The sequence below is a fragment of the Heloderma suspectum genome, chromosome 3 (assembly GCF_057233095.1).
Source record: "Heloderma suspectum isolate Gila_16-S chromosome 3, 16-S_ref, whole genome shotgun sequence".
NCBI classification, from domain to species: domain Eukaryota; kingdom Metazoa; phylum Chordata; class Lepidosauria; order Squamata; family Helodermatidae; genus Heloderma; species Heloderma suspectum.
Genome location: NC_139460.1, coordinates 261506594 through 261528872, shown reverse-complemented (window position 1 = coordinate 261528872; position 22279 = coordinate 261506594). Strand labels below are relative to the sequence as shown.

The 22279-nt window shown below is 42.8% G+C and overlaps 1 protein-coding gene and 1 long non-coding RNA gene across 11 annotated transcripts in view; one reads left to right on the top strand and one right to left on the bottom strand.

Annotated features, from left to right (window-relative positions):
• The window catches only part of LCOR (ligand dependent nuclear receptor corepressor), a 105796-nt gene that overhangs the window by 20454 nt on the left and 63063 nt on the right, over window positions 1–22279 (bottom strand). The window lies entirely within an intron of this gene.
• Window positions 10320–22279, top strand: part of LOC146351114 (uncharacterized) — a 34585-nt gene continuing 22625 nt past the window's right edge. The window contains exon 1 of the long non-coding RNA XR_014789520.1: window positions 10320–10642. This is a non-coding gene — a long non-coding RNA (uncharacterized LOC146351114). The remainder of the gene's footprint in view (window positions 10643–22279) is intronic.

Below are 22279 nucleotides of genomic sequence, written 5' to 3'. Positions count from 1 at the left end.
AGTAACTGTATTTCCAGGTCCCTGTGCATACTTCAACAGACTGAACATACAAACTAGAGAAGTTAGCGCTTGCCCACTCTACATCAATCACCACCACTCCAAACTTCAAATAGGGCTTTGAAAGAGCTGTTTGGAATAAGCATTAGCTCATTGGGTATAGAAAGAAGTAGCATCCCCAAGTAAAACAAGGGGATAGGGGATGGTTTGACCTGCTGGGGTGACAGTTTGATTATTCCAGAACAGCAGAGCTCCCATAAATGTTCTGACCAGGATTAGTCCATCTCTTCCCCCCTCTCTCAAAGTAGGAGGCCACGCTCTTCACTGTTTGCTGATTTATACAATCCAGTGGCCAAGTTCCTGGCAGAGATGCTACGTCAGCCTAAAGAGGGCAGCAGTGGTATCTGTTGATAGCTGCTGAATAATATGATCAACTTTTCTGTCTTTGAGAGGTGCATGAAAACTGATTCATTCTCACTCATTCAGCTTCTTGAAGATAATGATCCTTTCTTAAGAAGGAATACTTAAATACTAACTTTCTGAGTTAACGGCTTTGCCTACATCAGGTATATAAATTATCAGGGGCAAGTTAGGCTGGTTTGGATGTTAATGCGAAATCATGGTATGGCACTAGATGAACAGTCTCTGTATTCATGCTCTCCCTCGTCCCCCCTTGTGCTCCAATTCAACCAGTTACTTGCTGTTTCATCTGAACTGGGAAACTATGGTTTGCACCTTCAAACCAAGAATGGAAATCAGCTTCAAACCATGATTTGCAATCTTGTTTTGGAAGGTAAGCACAAACCATAGTTCGCAATCAGATGTAATGACAAATCATCATTTATGCTAAAGAGGAAGTTACTAATTGAATTGAAGCACGAGGGAGGAGGACATAAAAGCACAAGGCTCATTCACACAACACCAAACCATAGTTGAGTGTGGCATCTGAACTGAGCCATGCAGCTCAAGAGACAAAGTACTAGGATCTGTCTACTGATTCCAAATAAAAGGCATTCACTATCTTATCAGAATTACTCAGGTCTAATTCTCATGAACAGTAGATGAGGTAGTAAAGCTCCTTCTGAGCTGTACCACTTCAGAACACAGATACTCAATTCAGAATGCAGGATTCTACAGGATACAGGATACATGCTCCTCCATACGAAACAATTCCTTGCATATAGAAAACTAGATGCTATGGAGAAGGGTTCTAGCCTAACTTTCTTCCTAGCATCCTAGTTTCCTGTGTTTGAGTTTTTGGTTTCTTTTGCATGGAGGGATGTTCAATAATGTTAAGTGCCCAGATGCATTCTGAAGTGGTACACTCCAGATATAGGGCAGTATCCAATGCTGCCTGTCCGCAAGCAGGGCCCACCACTGCTTACGTTCCACAGGCAAGCAGCCCCACCAATTCTGTTGTGGAAGTGGCACCCACCACTTGCATAACAGAGATCAAGCACTTCTGGAGGCAAGCACCAAACTAGCGGAAACACTCATTTCTGGAAGGAGGCAGGTCGGCGGAGCTCTCTTATGCCCATTGGTTTACCAGCTGAGAAAACTAGAGCTGTGATTACCTGGACTAGACCCTTCTACACTTTATTTTGTAGCTTCGTCCAACCTAAACTCTCATTTTATGAATATTTAAACCTCATATTTGAATATCTGCAATTCCATACAGTCCATGTAAACTTCCTTTGCAGCTCATTCATAAACAGTGTTTGCCAGTTGTTGATTCAGCATGGTACTGGATACCTCAAGTAGATTCACCAGTCTAATACCTATTCAAATACATGTATAGAATATCTTCCTAGAAAGCAAAAGGGTTGTAGTAAATCTTGTTTAACAGTTCTACTGAGATGGAAAATCAGAATTTAATTATTATGTCAATCAAGCAGTTCTTTAGAAATGGAAAAAAGGATCAATGGAAAAGGTGATCAAACTAATAATTTAAACCAAGCTTTCCATTTGGTGATTTAACCTAATCTGCCTTGCTCATAGATGGTTTAACAATTATCCTTAATAAGCTAAAACAACAACGGGGACTCAGCCTAACTGGAACCCTGCTGCAGTCTAAAGTCACTAGGAATTCTTAAATGCAGTGTGTGTTTGTACTGCTCCTTCCACTGGATCCGAGTTTGTGCCATATGTACAAATACTTGCAAAGCAGAAAGAAACAATGGTTTATGAAGCAAAGATGAACGGGGCTGGACAATATGGATCAGTACAAGACTCCATGATCCTTCATTCTAGCCTGAGTCCTCCTTATTCTCTAAGGCAGAGCCTTAAATATTTTAGGATGCAATCCTACACATGTTTAGACAGAAAAAAGTCCTACAACTATGCTGGCTGGGGAATGCTGGGAGTTGTAGGACTTTTTCTGTCTAAACATAAATCGGATTGCACCCTTAATCTTCCTTGGTGTGCTGTTAAAGTGCTGCACTCAATATGCCAACAAATTTGGAACGCTCAACAGTGGCCACAAGACTGGAAAAGGTCAGTTTACATTCCAGTTCCAAAGAAGGGCAACGCCAAAGAGTGTTCAAACTATCGTACAACTGCGCTCATTTCACATGCCAGCAAGGTGATGCTCAAAATCCTACAAGCTAGGCTTCAGCAGTATACGAACCAAGAACTACCGGAAGTACAAGCTGGGTTTCGAAGAGGCAGAGGAACTAGAGATCAAATCGCCAACATTCGCTGGATCGTGGAGAAAGCAAGAGAATTCCAGAAAAACGTCTATTTCTGCTTCATTGACTATGCTAAAGCCTTTGTGTGGATCACAACAAACTGTGGCAAATTCTTAAAGAGATGGGAGTACCAGACCACATTACATGTCTCCTGAGAAACCTGTACGAGGGTCAAGAAGCAACAATAAGAACCAGACATGGAACAACTGATTGGTTCAAAATTGGGAAAGGAGTACGACAAGGCTGCATATTGTCGCCCTGCTTATTTAACTTATATGCAGAGTACATCATGAGAAATGCCGGGTTGGATGAATCACAGGTCGGAATTAAGATTGCCGGGAGAATGATCAATAACCTCAGATATGCAGACGATTACCACCCTAATGGCAGAAAGCGAAGAGGATCTAAAGAGCCTCTTGTTGAGGGTGAAAGAGGAGAGTGCAAAAGCTGGTTTGAAACTCAACATTAACAAAACGAAGATCATGGCATCTGGCCCCATCACTTCCTGGCATATAGAAGGGGAAGAAACGGAAGCAGTGACAGTTTTTATTTTCTTGGGCTCCAAGATCACCGCAGACGGTGACTGTAGCCATGAAATTAAAAGACGCTTGCTCCTTGGGAGGAAAGCTATGGCAAACCTAGACAGCATAGTAAGAAGCAGAGACATCACCTTGCGGACAAAGGTCCGTCTAATCAAAGCTATGGTTTTCCCAGTAGTAATGTATGGCTGTGAGAGCTGGACTATAAGGAAGGCTGAGTGCCGAAGAATTGATGCTGTTGAACTGTGGTGCTGGAGAAGACTCTTATGAGTCCCCTGGACTGCAAGGAGGTCCAATCAGTCCATCCTCAAGGAAATCAACCCTGAGTGCTCATTGGAAGGACAGATACTGAAGCTGAAGCTGAAATATTTTGGCCACCTAATGCGAAGAGAAAACTCTCTGGAAAAGACCCTGATGCTGGGAAAGACTGAAGGCAAAAGGAGAAGGGGACGGCAGAGGATGAGATGGCTAGACAGCATCACTGATGCAATGAATATGGACTTGAGCACGCTCCGGGAGAGAGCGCAGGACAGGAAGGCCTGGTGTGCTATGGTCCATGGGGTGACGAAGAGTCGGACACGACTGAACGACTGAACAACAACAACCATTAGTTAGGATTGTGCCCCTATTCTATGCTTTGTCTACTTCTATTGTGCATCTGCTTTCAATAGCACCTGAAGTGCACTAAAGTCTTGACAAACAAGGAAGAAATACAAATCCCAAAATGATAGAAATGTTTATGGGAACAGCCAGTTAAATCAATACTATTTTGTTTATCTGAAGATTTCTTTGACAAAGCAAGCAGGAGGAGGTCTAGATATCCTAGACAGGACTTACACTATAACTTAATGCTAAACATGTTTACTCAGAGGTCCTTCACTCACTGATTTCAGTGGGAATTACCCCCAAATAAATATGCTTAGGATTTCAGTCTTAGCAAGCACAGTTGGTTAAACCAGAAAGATGGACTTACATCCAAGAAGAGGGAGTTTCCTTTTCCTATTTTATTTGCTTCCATCTTACTATGCAAATTTCTGTTCTTTTCAACTTACTGGTGTGAATTCATTATCTTTAGTGGCAAGTTAGCCCCTTTTAAGGAAGAGACTATCTTACACCAAGTCAGGTACATGTATCACCTCACTACGCCAAATAATTGAATATTATACAGGAAACAGTCACACTTACTCAGCATGCACCATCAGCTGACAAATACTTCTCAGAAGCTAGAGAAAGTCTCAGAAGTGAGATTGCTGTGGATTATGATAAAAGGAAAGCTGGATTCTGGACTCCCAGCTACTGCATGACCTTAGAAATGTCATGTGATCTTAGAAGCTAAGCAGGGTCAGCCCTGGTTAGTACTTGGAGACTGCCTGGGAATCAGGCTTCCTGCACTGAGCAGGGGGTCGGATTCGATGGTCTCGTAGGCCCCTTCCAACCCTATAGTTCTATGTCTAAGTCATCCACTTTGTTGCTCCACTCTCCCCCACTCCCTTAAAGAGGGGAAGCTAATAAAATCCATGTTACTTTAGCAGAAGCACTGTATCAAAGCTACTATGGAGGGTTTGTGCGGCTACCTTTTTCCGGATAGACGGTTTAACAGTAGGTTGGTGGCTTGGTATAGTTCATTCTTGGTCTGACTCCCTACACTGCAATTGTGCATTTGGAGTACAGGATGTGCCATATAGCCAAGTCATATTATTATATTTGATTCTACAGGTGATACCATTTCATATGCCTTTTACCATAGCTTTGCTTGAGCCTTTATCAAAGGCTCTGTCTACAGTTCATAAACAATCACCTCAAAATGGCATCTCTTAATGCACTGTCTGTACACAGTGTGCACCAATTATCCTTTTCTAAAGTCCATGCCTCCCTTCTCTACAGATGAAGAAAGGAAGGAAAATAATCCAGACTCCAATAAACACTGAGGGGTAGTTTTTACAAGGGCTCAATATAGAGAAATAACAATTTCACCTCGACTGACTCCTGATGAGACCTCCTCACAAGAGAAACTACTCTTTTCTCTTTTAACTTCACTACTGACCTACAGAAGGCAGCCATATTTAAATACTCAGACTAAAATGTAAAGCAGAAGGATGGGGTGTGATATCTCACCACTATTCATTCCCTTGAATCCTGCACAACCACTGTGAGACCCTCTTTCATTTGTTAAGGTAATTAGAAGAATGCTGGGAATTTGGAGGACTAATACACTAATTTTAAGCATATTTACCTGAAAGTCATCTTGATTTTAATGGAACTCACTTCCAAGTAAGTGTGCTTAGGACTCCAGCTTCAAGAGGCCAAATTAAATATTAATTTTGCTTCCTACAATGATTTAAGTCAATGTTTCAATGAACAAGGGATGTGCTCGGAGCACTTATTTGAGTCTGCTCTAGATGCTGCAGTCAAATGGTTTATTGGCAAGAATAAGGACAGAGGCAGGGTTCCCTGCCATGTCACGCCTGGAGAACCCTCCCATCCCTTTGGCAAACCCACAGCCATGAAAAAGGATGCACCTGGGCCCTTTTCCGCTTCTCTTCCCCTGGTCCCCTTCTCCTCCCACCTCCCCCACTTGTAGTGGGTAAAAAGAGTTTTGCTTGCTCAAGCAGGTGAGATGCATGGGTGGGGGAACTGAAGCTTCATCTTCCTTCACAACCATTAATTAAAGGACTATCACTGTACATGTAATTTCAAGGGCTTGGAGATCACCTGTAGCAATTTCACCTCACTGCCTCCTGAGTCTGGGCCTCTTATAGCACCTGCCACAGCTTTCCCTAGGGCAGCCATCATTGCTTCTTATTCCACTTTGTCACTGAGTATGAGAGAGAAAAATTAAGGGGCAGTAGCTGTCATTTGCACAAACACAACTGTTGCCATGCAACAGTCACAGTGCCACAATTAATGCTTTTCAGAATTTGCTGTGCTGTGGAGCTATTTGCATAGCTGGATGTTGAAACGTCTATTTGCACAGAGCTGTCACTGGTTGGTCTTCTGTTCTCAATTAGCATGTGTGCACAAATCCCTACATACACACATCCAGGCTATTTTTTTGTTTTGTTCTGAAGGATGTACACATGCTAATAAAGAGCATTTTTAAATTTCCAAACACTGATGGTGATTTTTAGGGTGGAGGCAGGAGATTAGCTGCAGTAGAAAACAATAACAACCTCTCATTTGGATGGATTTGGATGATTTGTCTGTGGGAATATAGTTCGTGGAGTTAAGTACAGATCATAATCTTTAACTCAGTTGGGCCCTTATTTATAGAACCACCGAGAACCTTCCACTTTGCACACAAAATATACCGAACATTCCTCTTCTTTCCCTCTTGCTTATTAAAGCCAAGATGCATACATCTTCCCAGCTACAGAAAAGAAAAGGCAAGAGAGATTGCTCCCCTCCAGTCTACCTGAGCTGCTGTATCAAAAAGTCCAATCTACCATACATTCTACCCAAACTTTCTTACTATTCAGCATGTGTAACCTTTCCACGTCTCCATTTAGTCCCTTGGAAAATTATCTTGACATATTATAAGTTTACAGGTATGTTTTGTACCTCAGAGGCACAAGAAGAAGAAGCAGAACAAAAGTTCAAGGCTAAGTGTTTCTGTTCCTTTCAGATCACTCTAAGCATCACGATTATAGCTCTGTGAAAAAAATAAGACATAGCTATAAACTTATACAACCCAGCCCTGGATTTGTATATATCAGCAGGGAGACAGTTCTCTCCCTCCTCCTTATGCTTTTCAGCAGCCAGCTCACAAGACAGATGATCAGAGGTAGCAGCCCCAGCATCCTACGGTAACAGAACTGCATCTTTCCCGTCAAACTAAAGGGGAAATGGAAACCACTCCCTCCGAAAAAATTACGGGAACATGGATTGGTATAATTTTATTGGTATAAAATTGGTATAACTCTGTCATAGGATGGATATGGTATTGAGCCTGGGCTGAACAGGCTTTAGGTCAATAATAATGAGACACATCACCTCTTTTCAGTAGCACCCCGTTGTGAAGAGTGACAGAGAACTCCACAGAGCACAAATCGAAAACACTGCCAATTCCAAGTTGTTCCCCTCCCCTCCCCCACATGAAAGCCCTGAACCCACACAGTAGGATAAAAACAAAAATAGTTGTTTTGACAGCCTTACAGGCATGTGCCTTTTGTTCAGAAATAATCTCTTGCTAATGCTTTTAGGAAGGGAAAAAAGGCATTTTAAAACTGAATACCATGCAGCCAATGCATTTTTTCCACCCAATTTACAGACACAGGAAATGCAAAGGAACAACTTGTGTTGACTCTGAAAATGACCTGTGTTTTATTGTTCGGTGCATTTCAAACAGGACAGTTTTTGTGAATCTGAGTTACAGAGTTGTGAGTTGGCTGCAGTCTGGTGCATGTGTCACACCTTTTCCAAATGCAGTGCAACCACAGAGATTCTTAGAATCTGCTGTGAACGCACAGGAAAAGCATGGACAGAAAAAGGAGTTCATGCATCAAGTCGCCTGAAAAAGAAAAGTCTCTTTGTATACAATTCTAAAAAAACACAGCCAAGTGTTTAATGTAAGGACAGTCAGTCCTGAAAGTCCCTCGATTTTCATGATGTCTTTTGGATTACTAACTGTATATGAGCGTGAGGAAAATCAAGTAAATTTTGGGTTTTTTGTACTGATTCACAAACTTGACTATGAAACAGCTGGCTTGACTACAATGAAGGCAGCAAGCCCAAATGTTAGCCCTTCAGAGTATGGATTTTGAGATGCTATACATTAAAAAAACACACACACTTCCTCACTGCTTAAATCCAAACCAAGTCCAATACGGTAGCCTCTGCAACCTCAATGCAAGTGTACCTGATCTGTGCATTCTCTTTCTTTCTGCAGTGTTCTGTTCTCCCCGCTCTTTTCCCCATACAGCATTTTAATCATCAGCTGTGACGCATCCAACAACCTTCTTGTGGCTAATTGAAAAATGTTATCATTCAGTCCATCCCTTTAAAACCAGGAGAGATTTATCATACTGAAACATTAACCCACATACTGCTTTCATTTCAAGAAATTGAAGCCATTTCAAGGGCTTTACACAATGGTCCTTGCTAATTTTTCTGATTATCAAGGACGTTGGGGAGCTTTCCTTTTTCCCCCATTCTGAGTGAATGCACTGTGTTCTTGCTGCTGATAGTACAAATACCATGGACTTACAGCTAGGCTTCATGGAAAAAACCACCGCAGCATACAGCACCTTTATAAAATAAAAACACAAATAAGAGTGTGCAAACTGATGAGTTCATGAAAGTTTTTAAAAAACAAAACAAAAAATTCAAGTCTTTGAAGCTAACAATTCATGCGCTAACAAAGAATGCTCCCTGTACCTATGAGTATAAACTCCACACCACACAAGGACTGTCGTATAGGTGTATAAAACACAAATCTATTTTACACTAAGCAGCCTTCCCTAACCTGGTGTCCTCTAGATGTACTGGACAACTCCCATCATCCCCAGCCAGCATGGGGAAGCTGTTGGCTGGGGATGATGGGAATTGTAGTCCAACACATCTGGAGAGTGCCAGGTTGGGGAAGGCTACTCTATGGACTGGATCTAGACTAAGTCAATCACACTTTAGTACCACTGAAATTAAAACAACCTACTACATTAGTCATGACTTAGGGTAGTATCCAACAGTGTCATTCTGCAAACTCAAAACAGCGCTAGTGGAGCGCCGCTGAATCTTTCTATTGTACAAGCAATTGCCCATTATGTTGTGCAACTGGTTACATAAGCAGAATATAGAACTGGTTGCACAATGGGTTGCACAAGAGTTATGCCCAACTGCAAACATAACTTTAGTTGGATTCTTCTCTTGCACATAGTTCAGAATCTAGTTTCCACTAGTGCAATGTTATTGGTGCTAATGAAATGACACAGCTGGATACTGCCCTGAGTGTGATTAACATAGGGTGTCATTCTGTGCATGTTTACATAGAAAAAAGTATGGCTGGGGGATGCTGGAAGTTGTAGGGCTTTTTTCTGTCTAAACATACAGAGGGTTGCACCTTTAATCTGGATCCAATCCTATGAACATGCTATTCTCTCTCTAAACCAAGTTCATATGTAGAATCCACAGATTTATTTTGAAAACTTCAGATGATGATGTCCACCAAAAGAGATGCATGTCTTTAAAACTTTTCATAACAATGGCCACACCCTATGTAATTGAAGTTTTTAAGAGAAGATAAAGTTGGGTATACTATATATGAATTTATGTTATATGAGAGAATTATATATTCAAATGGGGCAAATAATGTATTATTTATATAGATTTATATGCTAGTTTTCTTAAAGAGCATGCAAGGGTATAAACATCTTGAGTAGTCTCCCATGATTAGGGCACAGGTTAAGAGGCACTATTAGTACCATCCTCCAAGCCCCTTCCAAATGCTAACTGTCCAGCTTCCAGCAATGGAAATGTTGAGGCTCTGGATCTGTTTTGGGAACCAAGTCTGCAGGACCCTATGCTGGCATGGAACCACCATCCACTATGATAATTTAGCACAACTGCTGAATTTACCAACAAACCTATCAGCCCTCCTGCTTTGAGTGAGAGAGACTTCAACAGTGAGACAGACTTCAGTGCCCACAGTCACCCAGTGAATATTATAGCTATGCAGGGATTTGAAGCTGGGTTTTCACATCCAAGCTCAACACTTTAGACACCGTGCTACACTGGTTCAAATTGTTTGGCATTCTTAATAGGCTGTAATGTTAAATATATTTACTAGGGAATAAGCCCCACTGAACACAGTGAGAGATACTTCTGAGTAAACATCTACAGAATTGTGCTGTTAATTATCCTCCCTATCAACCCGTATAGATGCAAATGTTATACATTAGTGAATTGTATAATATTTAAGATTACTGTTCAGCTTTTAAAGCATAGCAATATAGAACACCTTGTCGTGGCTATGGTTGCAGCACTGACGCAAGGGGAACAGGAAGTACACGTGGCTTGCCTATTCTTTTCCCTGGCAGATGTGCAAACTCATCTGGGAACTGCACACACATCTAGGGATAAGAGAAGGGGGAGATATGGAGATGTAAATGTTATTTTGGATGAGACATACGTAGATGCAACGGGGAAGGAAACACATAGCTCTTGCACTTCCTGTTCTCAGTGGCGTTGCTTTAGGAATATGATCTGTCTGGTTTCCTTGGTTTCACTTTCATCATGGGCCCAGCAGCAGGAATAGAAACTGGAGACTTTTCCCTGCAGTGACTCTAAAGTCAGGAAAAGGGCACAATAAAAAAGCAGTTCTCCTGCCCAAACCCATACTCTTGTGCTACTCCCATGATGTTGGAGTGCCAGCTGGTAAACTGTACCTTAATTCACCCTCTTCTGGATTTTTAAAAAAGCTGACAGGTATGATAAATAATGGCTTTGTATCTTTACGTATGACATATGCTATGAGACTTCTGTGATGATTTATCCTCATGTGTCTTATGGACCGTTATATCAGCAGGATGATTTTGTTTCCATCTAAAGCAAGGATAAATTACAATATTGTCTCATTATATGGCCTTTGTACTGGATGGGAATGGAAGAGAGCGGAAAGTGTTTTGTATTTTAAACTTCAAGTCTTTTAATGGCAAAGATTCTAGCCTGCCTGGCTGTGGAGGGTTTGAAAATGTTCAGGCAACATCTCTATCATTCCCCTGCCCCCCTTTAAAGGATGGAGCTTTTATGTGGTGCATGGCTACACATCTGTCTCTTCCAGGTTCCCCTTCTTCTTTCAGTTAATATTAATACTGTATAATCATGATTGCTATCAAAGAAAAAAAATGCTGATTTTTTAAAAATTTGGAATTATGCCATTTCCTCCATCCCAATATGAACATGGTTTTGCTTTTCAGTTCAAGCTTCTAATCCTCATGAAAGCATTGTGCACACGTTCTCATTTTCTATTCCACCTCTTTCACTCTCATTTGTCCTGATTTTAACGTTGTACTTGATTTTGCTCCATTCCACTAAAAATATTTCCCATGAAAAAGCATGGGTCTGCCCTCCCCTTTCACATCTCTCCTTCCAGTTCAGAAACTGTTATGTTTCCCATCCCTGCTATATTCCTTTCTGACTCAAAGCATTTGGTCAGTGGATGATGTAGGGAAAATCACTGCTCATTCTTGCATATGGTACTTCATGTAAAAGTAGGCAAATGTGATATTTCTATTTCCCACCACTGAAAGCAAGCTTTTTAAATATATATTTTAAAGTCTACTCTTGAATATGTATCATATCTAAGCAAGAAACAGATAAGAACAGATTCATAGCAAAGTCTATAGTTGCCATATGTGACTCCCTTCAGGAATAGTTACTTTTAAAATGAAGGTTTTTAAGTCTTTCCTTCTTTACAGTCAAATGTAAATGTCTCCTACTGCAGATGTGATTCTTGTAAAGCTTCTATGTAATATGTGCTATGGGACTGCTCTATAATTAAGCCTTTTTGATAGGAAATTATCAGGCATAGCAATATGATTATAGCTGCAGCATATTATTTTTCTTTATTTCATGCTACTACAGCATCTTTTCCTACAACTTTACAATAAAGGTTTTCAGTGGCTTATTGCATAGCTGGAAATCTAAATCCCTTGCAACTATATGTAAATCTGGCAGGGGTAATTTGAGCTTTTTAGTGAGTCAGGAAAGGGCAGTATTTTTTAATAGGGAAAGCTATCAGTACTGAACAAAGTTGGGCTTTTTTGACATATCTTTCCTGCTGCCCAAATTAAATTCTATGTTTAATTCTATGAATTACAGATGTGTCCTCTGTTGCTCCGGATGACAGGGCTAGGACCAGCAATGGGTAGAAACTGCAGGGAAGCAGTTTTCAGCTAAACATTAGGAGAAGCTTCCTAATGGTAAGAGCTGTTCAGCAGTGGAACAGACTTCCTCAGGTGGTGAGCTATCATTCAGTGGAGGTGTTTACGTAGTGGCTGGATGGCCATCTGCCAGGGGTACTGTGGTTGCACCTGCATTGCAGAGCCTATTAGCCTAAAAAGACTGTGAGCTCAGCTCTAGCACTCAAACCAAATCTTTATACTCATAAACAACTTCTCAAGAGGCACCCCGTTATTTGATTCTAAGTGTATGTCTTTTGCATCTGGCTGTAGTTGCTGCATCCTGGGGGTCTAGTAAAATACAGAGTACATCCCACAAACCTGAAGTCTGCCCTCCCCTGGACTAGATGACCTCCAAGGTCCTTTCCAATTATTTGATTCTATTATAACTGGGCAGCTGCATATGAGGTTGATTAGAAGGTCATGTGTAGCCATTTCTGTTCTGCGTTTCAGGACAGTTGTATTTTTTTGTATTGTATTTTTGCAATGTTATTGTGGTACTACCACTATCTCCCTGGTTAACTCATATTAAGGATCGATGTGCAACAGTAGATGAATTACTTGAAAATAAAAGAAACAATAAACAACATAACATGGGAGAAGGGTGCTGGGTGAATTTTAAGTTGCCAGTCTCTGGCTGTATTAAAGGAAAATAGACAAGATCTGAACTCTGTAATACCTCGGAAACACAGGAAGTGGTCGTCCAAGGCCCAGTGGTTCATAGGAAGATAGAAAGCTTCCTTAAACAGACAGACTACTGGTCCATCTAACACAGTATTGTCTACAATGACTGGGTTAACACAACACGATAACCCACACTCAAAGTTCAGTCTGAGTGGAGTCTGGGTTGTGACTGAACCGTTAGTAGTTGTGTTGTCTGAACCCAGCCAAGCTAACAAACTACGGTTTGTTAACCATGAACAACCCATGAAGAGAACCCGTGGTTTGTTGTTCGGTTGTGAACTGTGGGTTGTTTGTGGTTAACGAATATGGGTTGTTATGGCAGCTGGGTTCAGACAACACAACAATCCACATTTCAACAACAACGGTTCAATGTCAAGCAACACTCAACCCATAGTCAAACTTCAGTGTGGGTTATTGGGTTGTGTGAACCCAGTCAGTGACGGCCAGCAGTGCTCCAGGTTTCAGAGAGGAGTCTTTCCTAGCCCTACCTAGAGATGCCAGGGATTGTAGCTGGGACCTTTTGCATGAAAAGCCTAAGTTCTACCATGGAACTATGGCTCTTCCCCGATGAGAGCTCATGGGAGCTCTACTGCTCTTCAGAACTCCCTGCCACAGCCCATTTGCTTTCTCCACAGCTTCCACTGGCCCTCCAGCTGCATCTCCATGTCCTTCCCACAGCACTCTGTCAACTCCAAACCTTGTAAAACAATGTGAAGTTTACCCTAGGCTTAGAATTTGAATTCTTCAAAATGTTACACACACACACAGAGCTCCAAATGTACACTTTACGCATTGATATGCTCATCTCAAACATACCTTTGTGACGCTATTATCAATAACCAACACGCTGCAACAAAACCAAGTACCGCAGAGTTTTGCTTTATTTTCAAACAGATTGAGAACTGTACCAATAGGGGCCTGTGCAATCTTTATTAGCGGGGATTATGCTTGAGTTGAATTAATTATCTCACAAAGCAACCCCCTCCTCACTTTCCAAGTCTTGGTTTGGAAAGCAACACCATTTTCAGTGTCGCATTGCTGAGTAAATTTGACGTGAAAGTTTATTTACAAGCATGAAACCTCACAACACTATTTCAAATGTGTTTTATTGTACAACTGAAAAAATAATCCCAAAAGGACGCAAGGGAAAACTCAAACCAAGATACTTTTGCCAAAGGCAACTGTGTAGCATCAAGATCATACACAACACTCCCTACTCAACTGACAGTGTACACCTGAAGGACAGTGGGGAAGGTAAATCCAGCCTAGACTAATGACCTATATTATGTTGAGAAAAATATGTGGTTTCTATACTGCAGTGAAGTAAATGGAAAGCAAATTATTTTATCCACCTCTGGTCGGGGGACCCGGGGGTGGGCGGGGAAGAAAAGAAGGCGAAACGAAGTTGCTTTTTTGCCACTACGGCCACTTGCATGTTCTACTGCCTTGCCTCTTTCCTCCCTCCCTGTCCCCTCCTCTTTCCTCCCCTCCCCCTTAAAGATAAGTAGGTTTGCTTTTAGGCTAGCTTGTTAATACAAACATCACGTCTTGAGCCTATATATATAGCACATGAATGAATCACAAAAGAAAATGGCTGCTGTGCCTCCTCTGCTGCCAGCAGCATCAACCCCTCCCGTGCAAGACTCACTAAGTAGAATATCAGGCAGCAGAATCCCACTAAACTCAGTGGGACTTAGTTCCAAGTAAAGGTAATTGGAATCAGGCTGTTACTGCCAGCACCTTCTGTCAGACCTGTAAAAGCGTGAGGGGCATTGTAGTGAACTGAAGATTTTCATCCAGATAAAAAGAACATTCACTGGGCAAATGAAGAAATACTCCAATACCCCATTCCATTCAGAAGAAGTATATTTTTAAAAATGAACTTTGGTGATCTACAGACCTTGGCAGACTGTTGTATAGACAAGAAGAGACGTTTTACCTTTGCCTGGTCAATATATTAGAAGGGGGGAAACGTACACTTCAAATCCCTTTGTTCAGTCCCTCCTGCCTAATTGAGGCTGTTTGCATAACACACCGCAGCTTATTTAGAACAGGCCATAGCTTATGTCAGGGTTGTTTAATCCTCACATAACTCCCACCAGGCAGGTTTGCATGACACAACAACACATGGTTGGGGACTGAATATTCAGGATGGCACCTCTGGGTGCCACAGCTCATCCTGGCTTAAATAAGCCATGATGAGCCACAGCATGTTGTGCAAACCCAGTCATTGGCTGGGTTCACACAATACAACCCATATGCAAGATTGACTATGGGTTGAGTGTGGGTTGTTGTTGAACCTTGGGTTGTTCTGTGAACTCAGTCCTGCTAACAAACCATGGATTGGTAATCACAACCCACAGTTCACAACCCAGCAACAAAGATCCAGTTTACAAAATCAAAACAAGAGCCACGGTGGCTTGTTGTAAGCCAGGGTACATACCAACCTGATTTCCATAATCACCATCTGGCCGTGGCTTATTGTGTCATCCAAACCTAAGTGACATGGCTTGTTAGAGGGTTACACAAACCAAATAACCCATGGACAGTTGTAGGGTTATTTGAGGGTTGTTTAATACTCCAACAAACCATGCTGCCAGGGTTCGGATGACATGATAGGTTGCAGCTGGAAAGAGATTATGGAAATTGCGCCTGGCATGCTCCTTGGCTCGCAAAAAGCCACTGTAGCTTACTTAAGCCATAGTGGCTTGTTTTCATCATGTAAAACAATGATTTACCCCATGGGTTCTTTTCTGGGGTTGTTTATGGTTAACTGACCATTTTGGCCATCTGTCAGGAATGCTTTGACTTAGATTCCTGCATTGAGCAGGGGGTTGGACTTAATGGTTTTATAGGCCCCTTCCAACCCTACTATTCTATGATTCTATAACCATGATTTGTTAGTGCGGCTGGGTTGACAAAACACAACAAGCCATGGTTCAACAAAACCCACAGTTCACCCCATACTCAACCCCGAGTGTAGATTGTTGTGTCATGTGAACCCAACCACTGTGTGCACTGTTAAGTCCATCAGGCTGGGAGAAAACATCCTAACAAACATATTCCAGTTAAACCAATAATCTATATCAGAGATAGGTGAATTGCCTAGAGAGCTTTGGCTATTAGGTGGTATAGAAATGTAATACAAAAATAAATAAAATTGTGCTGCTGCAGCTTTTACCTATACAGATACACACCTCTCCTCCCTATTTTCAGACTGTCTTAAACACCTGCGTACAGTTATTTGGAAAGCCAAGCATTCCCAGATGTCCGAACAGAGGTGTCCAAAGACACATATGAGCGCATTTTTTTCTTTCAAACTTCATGCTTTTTCTGCAGCAAACCTAAGAATAGTATTTCGTACAGCAATTGGAACATGTAGTTGTACCTGAAGTGGCTTAGTTTACTTGGAAGATGAATTGGTCAGACATTCCCTGAAGCAATTTTTAGCTAGGAGAGGGAGAGTTTCCTTATCACCACTACCACCTCTACCAGGGGCTGTGGTCATGTTTAGTTAGAGGAATAGGGCAGAATGCCCAGCTTGGAAAAGCAAATTACTCAATCCATGTCATTGGCTTCACTGAGGGATGGAAGGTTTGGGAGGAGAAGCTTCTTGGCATACACATGAGATGAGGGCAAGGAAGTAAGAAGGAAGACGGTTAGGACACAGGTGTAGGGAGACTTGTGCAGAGTTCGACTGAACACAGATTAGAACTCATTATTGAGCCTACTCTGTGACAGTGAGGGTGGCAAAGAACGAGTTCTTTTCCATTAGCATTGTATCTTTACAGTGTCATCCAGCAGAGCTTTGGCCTCTTGCAATTTGGGCAAGGGAAAGAAATGGTGGAAACCTCGGTAGCATGTTGTGACGAGTTTGTGTGGCACTTTGAAGATAAAGTCACATGCATTCGTCATGACTCAGACACCACAGAATACAGTTCCATTTGTAGAGGTGTCCAGAATGCAATCTGGTTAAATTTTATTGGATGAGTTTCAGTTGTAGGGGCCCAAGGATGCGGACAAGGTGGTTGGCCAAGTCCAGTTAATCACCTGTGTGCCTGAACCTTGCTCATCATGGCTTATTACATCTAATAGGGAGGGGATGTCTGGCTGGACCCAGGAGGTTATCAACTCCTCCTTGAGAGAGGGAGTAGTGCCAGCTGCTTTAAAGGAGGCAGTTGTAGACCACTCTTGAAAAAGCCTAACATGGACCCAGAAGATGTTAACAACGATAGGCTGGTTGCTAATATCCCCTTCTTGGGCAAGGTGCTTGAGTGGGTAGTTGCCAGAAAACTCCAGATACACTTGAATGAATTTAATTATCTAGATCCTTTTCAATTGGGCTTCGGGCTGATTTTAGAATGGAAATTGCCTTGGTCACCCTGTGGGATGACCTTTGCTGGGAACGGGATAAGGGGAGAGTGACCTTGTTGAATATCTTGGATCTCTCAGTGGCTTTCAATACCATTGACTATGGTATTATTCTGGATAGGCTACATGGGCTTGGAGTTGGAGGTACTGCCCTGCAGTGATTCCGCTCCTACTTGGATGGCCAATTCCAGAAGGTGGTGCTGGGGGATTATTGCTCTGTCCCTTGGCAACTATGCCATGGGGTGCCACAGGGCTCTATTTTATCCCCCATGCTGTTTAACATCCACACAAAATTGCTGGGGGAGGTTAGCTGGAGATAGGGACTGTGTCACCACTATGCAGATGACACCCAGCTCTCTCTCTCCTTTTCATCAAGCCCAGGTGAGGCAGTGGGCGTTCTGAACCAGTGCTGGGTGTGGTAATGGACTGGATGAGCATCAATAAACTAAAAATCAATGCAGACAAGATAGAGGTACTGTTAGTATGTGGTTCATCTGCCTGCCTAAGCAATGTTCAACCTGTTGCCCCCCCCCCCAATGATCAGGTTCATATTTTGGGGGTGCTCTTAGATCCAGAATTGACATTGGAGGCACAGGTGGACTCAGTGGCCCAGAGCTCCTTTTATCAGCTTAGGCTGATACACCAACTATGTCCTTATCTGGACAGATAGCCTAGCTACAGCTATCCATGCTCCAATAACCTCTTGTCTGGATAACTGCCCCCTTCATGGATCACTGCCTTGTTGTGGCGAAGGGGCTTGCGTAACTCAGTGAAGCCATAAGCTATGCCGTGCAGGGCTACCCAAGACGGACAGGTCATGGCAGAGAGTTCTGACAAAATGTGGTCCACTGGAGAAGGAAATGGCAACCCACTCCAGTATTCTTGCCAAGAAAACCCCATGGAACGTATCACAAGGCTAAAAGAGATGACGCCGGAAGATGAGCCCCTCAGGTCGGAAGGTGTCCAATATGCTACTGGGGAAGAGCAGAGGGTATTTCCAAGTAGCGCCAGAAAGAGTGAAGCGGCTGGGCCAAACCCGAAAGGACACTCAGCTGTGGATGTGTCTGGTGGTGAAAAGAAAATCCGATGTTGTAAAGAACAATATTGTTTAGGAACCTGGAATGTCAGATCAATGAATCAAGGTAAGCTGGAGGTGGTCAAACATGAGATGGCAAGATTGAACATCGACATCTTGGGAATCAGCGAACTAAAATGGACAGGCATGGGCGAATTTAATTCAGGTGACCATCATATCTACTATTGTGGGCAAGAATCCCTTAGAAGAAATGGAGTAGCACTCATAGTCAACAAAAGGGTGGGAAAAGCAGTACTGGGGTACAATCTTAAAAATGATAGAATGATCTCAGTACGAATCCAAGGCAAACCATTCAACATCACAGTAATTCAAGTCTATGCCCCAACCACTGAGGCCGAAGAAGCTGAGATTGATCGGTTCTATGAAGACCTACAACACCTTCTAGAACTAACACCCAAAAAAGATGTCCTCTTCATCATAGGGGATTGGAATGCTAAAGTAGGAAGTCAAGAAATCACCGGGATAACAGGCAGGCATGGCCTTGGTGTACAAAATGAAGCAGGACAAAAGCTAATAAGAGTTTTGCCAGGAGAACATGCTGATCATAGCAAACACTCTTTTCCAACAGCACAAGAGGCGACTCTACACATGGACATCACCAGATGGTCAATATCGAAATCAGATTGATTATGTCCTTTGCAGCCAAAGATGGAGAAGCTCCATACAGTCAGTCAAAACAAGACCTGGAGCTGACTGTGGCTCAGATCATGAGCTCCTTCTTGCAAAATTTCGGCTTAAATTGAAGAACGTCGGGAAAACCACTAAACCGTTCAGGTATGACCTAAATCATATCCCTGATGAATATACAGTGGAGGTGAGGAATAGATTTCAGGGATTAGACCTGATAGACAGAGTGCCTGAGGAACTATGGACGGAGGTCCGTAACATTGTTCAGGAGGCAGCAACGAAATCCATCCCAAAGAAAAAGAAATGCAAGAAAGCCAAGTGGCTGTCTGATGAGGCTTTACAAGTAGCTGAGGAAAGAAGGGAAGCGAAAAGCAAGGGAGAAAGGGGAAGATATACCCAACTGAATGCAGAGTTCCAGAGAATAGCAAGGAGAGACAAGAAGGCCTTCTTAAATGAACAATGCAAAGAAATCGAGGAAAACAACAGAATGGGAAAGACTAGAGATCTCTTCAAGAAAATCGGAGATCTCAAGGGAACGTTTTGTGCAAAGACGGGCATGATAAAGGACAAAGAAGGCAGGGACCTAACAGAAGCAGATGAGATTAAGAAGAGGTGGCAAGAATACACAGAAGAACAATACAGGAAAGATCTGAATGTCCATGATAGCCATGATAGTGCGGTCACTGAACTTGAGCCGGACATCCTAGAGAGTGAAGTCAAGTGGGCCTTAGGAAGCATTAGTAACAACAAAGCTAGCGGAGATGACAGTATTCCAGCCGAGCTATTTAAAATCCTAAAAGATGATGCTGTTAAAGTGCTGCATTCAATATGCCAACAAATCTGGAACACTCAACAGTGGCCACAAGACTGGAAAAGGTCAGTTTACATTCCAATTCCAAAGAAGGGCAACGCCAAAGAGTGTTCAAACTACCGCACAATTGCACTCATTTCACATGCCAGCAAGGTGATGCTCAAAATCCTACAAGCTAGGCTTCAGCAGTATGCGAACCGAGAACTACCGGAAGTACAAGCTGGGTTTCGAAGAGGCAGAGGAATTAGAGATCAAATCGCCAACATTCGCTGCATCATGGAGAAAGCAAGAGAATTCCAGAAAAACGTCTATTTCTGCTTCGTTGACTATGCTAAAGCCTTTGATTGTGTGGATCACAACAAACTGTGGCAAATTCTGAAAGTGATGGGAGTACCAGACCACCTTACCTGTCTCCTGAGAAACCTGTACGAGGGTCAAGAAGCAACAGTAAGAACCGGACATGGAACAACCGATTGGTTCAAAATTGGGAAAGGAGTACGACAAGGCTGCATATTGTCACCCTGCTTATTTAACTTATATGCAGAGTACATCATGAGAAATGCCGGGTTGGATGAATCAGAGGTCGGAATTAAGATTGCTGGGAGAATTATCAACAACCTCCGATATGCAGACGATACCACCCTAATGGCAGAAAGCGAAGAGGATCTCAAGAGCCTCTTGTTGAGGGTGAAAGAGGAAGGTGCAAAAGCTGGTTTGAAACTCAACATTAACAAAACGAAGATCATGGCATCTGGCCCCATCACTTCCTGGCATATAGAAGGGGAAGAAATGGAAGCAGTGACAGATTTTACTTTCTTGGGCTCCAAGATCACCGCAGACAGTGACTATAGCCATGAAATTAAAAGACGCTTGCTCCTTGGGAGGAAAGCTATGGCAAACCTAGACAGCATAGTAAGAAGCAGAGACATCACCTTGCCGACAAAGGTCCGTCTAATCAAAGCTATGGTTTTCCCAGTAGTAATGTATGGCTGTGAGACTGGACTATAAGGAAGGCTGAGCGCCGAAGAATTGATGCTTTCGAACTGTGGTGCTGGAGAAGACTCTTACGAGTCCCCTGGACTGCAAGGAGGTCAAATCAGTCCATCCTAAAGGAAATCAACCCTGAGTGCTCATTGGAAGGACAGATAATGAAGCTGAAGCTCCAATATTTTGGCCACCTAATGCGAAGAGAAAACTCTCTGGAAAAGACCCTGATGCTGGGAAAGTCTGAAGGCAAAAGCAGAAGGGGACGGCAGAGGATGAGATGGCTAGATAGCATCACGGATGCAATGAATATGAACTTGAGCACGCTTCGGGAGAGAGCGCAGGACAGGAAGGCCTGGCGTGCTATGGTCCATGGGGTCACGAAGAGTCGGACACGACTGAACGACTGAACAACAACAACAACTGGATAACTGCAGTGTATTATAAGTATGGCTGCCTTTGAAAGTGGTCCAGAAACTTCAGCTGGTACAAAATAGGGCAGCGAGATTGTTAATGGGGACTGGCTAACATATATTATGCCATTACTTTTCTATCTGCACAGGCTGCCAGTCCATTTCAGCCTGATTCAAAGTGCTGGTATTGACATTCAAAGCCCTAAACAGCTTGGGGCCAGGTTACCTGAAGGATAGTCTCCTCCCATATACCCTTCCCTGGACTCTAAGATCATCTTCAGCGGTCCTTCTCTGAGAGCCCCCACCAAGTGAGGTGGGTGGCTACTAAGAAGAGGGCCTTTTCTGCTGTGGCACCCTGGTTGTGGAATGAGCTTCCCAGAGATGCTCAACTGGCTGCTACACTATGCTCTTTTCAGCACCAGGTAAAGACCTTTTTTGTTTTCCCAGGCATTTTTTTTCCTGTTTCTGTTTTAAATCTGGTTGTTGTTGTTGTTCAGTCGTGTCCGACTCTTCGTGACCCCATGGACCATAGCACGCCAGGCCTTCCTGTCCTGCGCTCTCTCCCGGAGCGTGCTCAAGTTCATATTCATTGCATCGGTGATGGTATCTAGCCATCTCATCCTCTGCCGTCCCTTCTCCTTTTGCCTTCAGTCTTTCCCAGCATCAGGGTCTTTTCCAGAGAGTTTTCTCTTCGCATTAGGTGGCCAAAATATTTCAGCTTCAGCTTCAGTATCTGTCCTTCCAATGAGCACTCAGGGTTGATTTCCTTTAGGATTGACTGATTTGACCTCCTTGCAGTCCAGGGGACTCGTAAGAGTCTTCTCCAGCACCACAGTTCGAAAGCATCAATTCTTCGGCGCTCAGCCTTCCTTATAGTCCAGCTCTCACAGCCATACATTACTACTGGGAAAACCATAGCTTTGATTAGACGGACCTTTGTCGGCAAGGTGATGTCTCTGCTTCTTACTATGCTGTCTAGGTTTGCCATAGCTTTCCTCCCAAGGAGCAAGCGTCTTTTAATTTCATGGCTACAGTCACCGTCTGTGGTGATCTTGGAGCCCAAGAAAGTAAAATCTGTCACTGCTTCCATTTCTTCCCCTTCTAAATGCCAGGAAGTGATGGGGCCAGATGCCATGATCTTCGTTTTGTTAATGTTGAGTTTCAAACCAGCTTTTG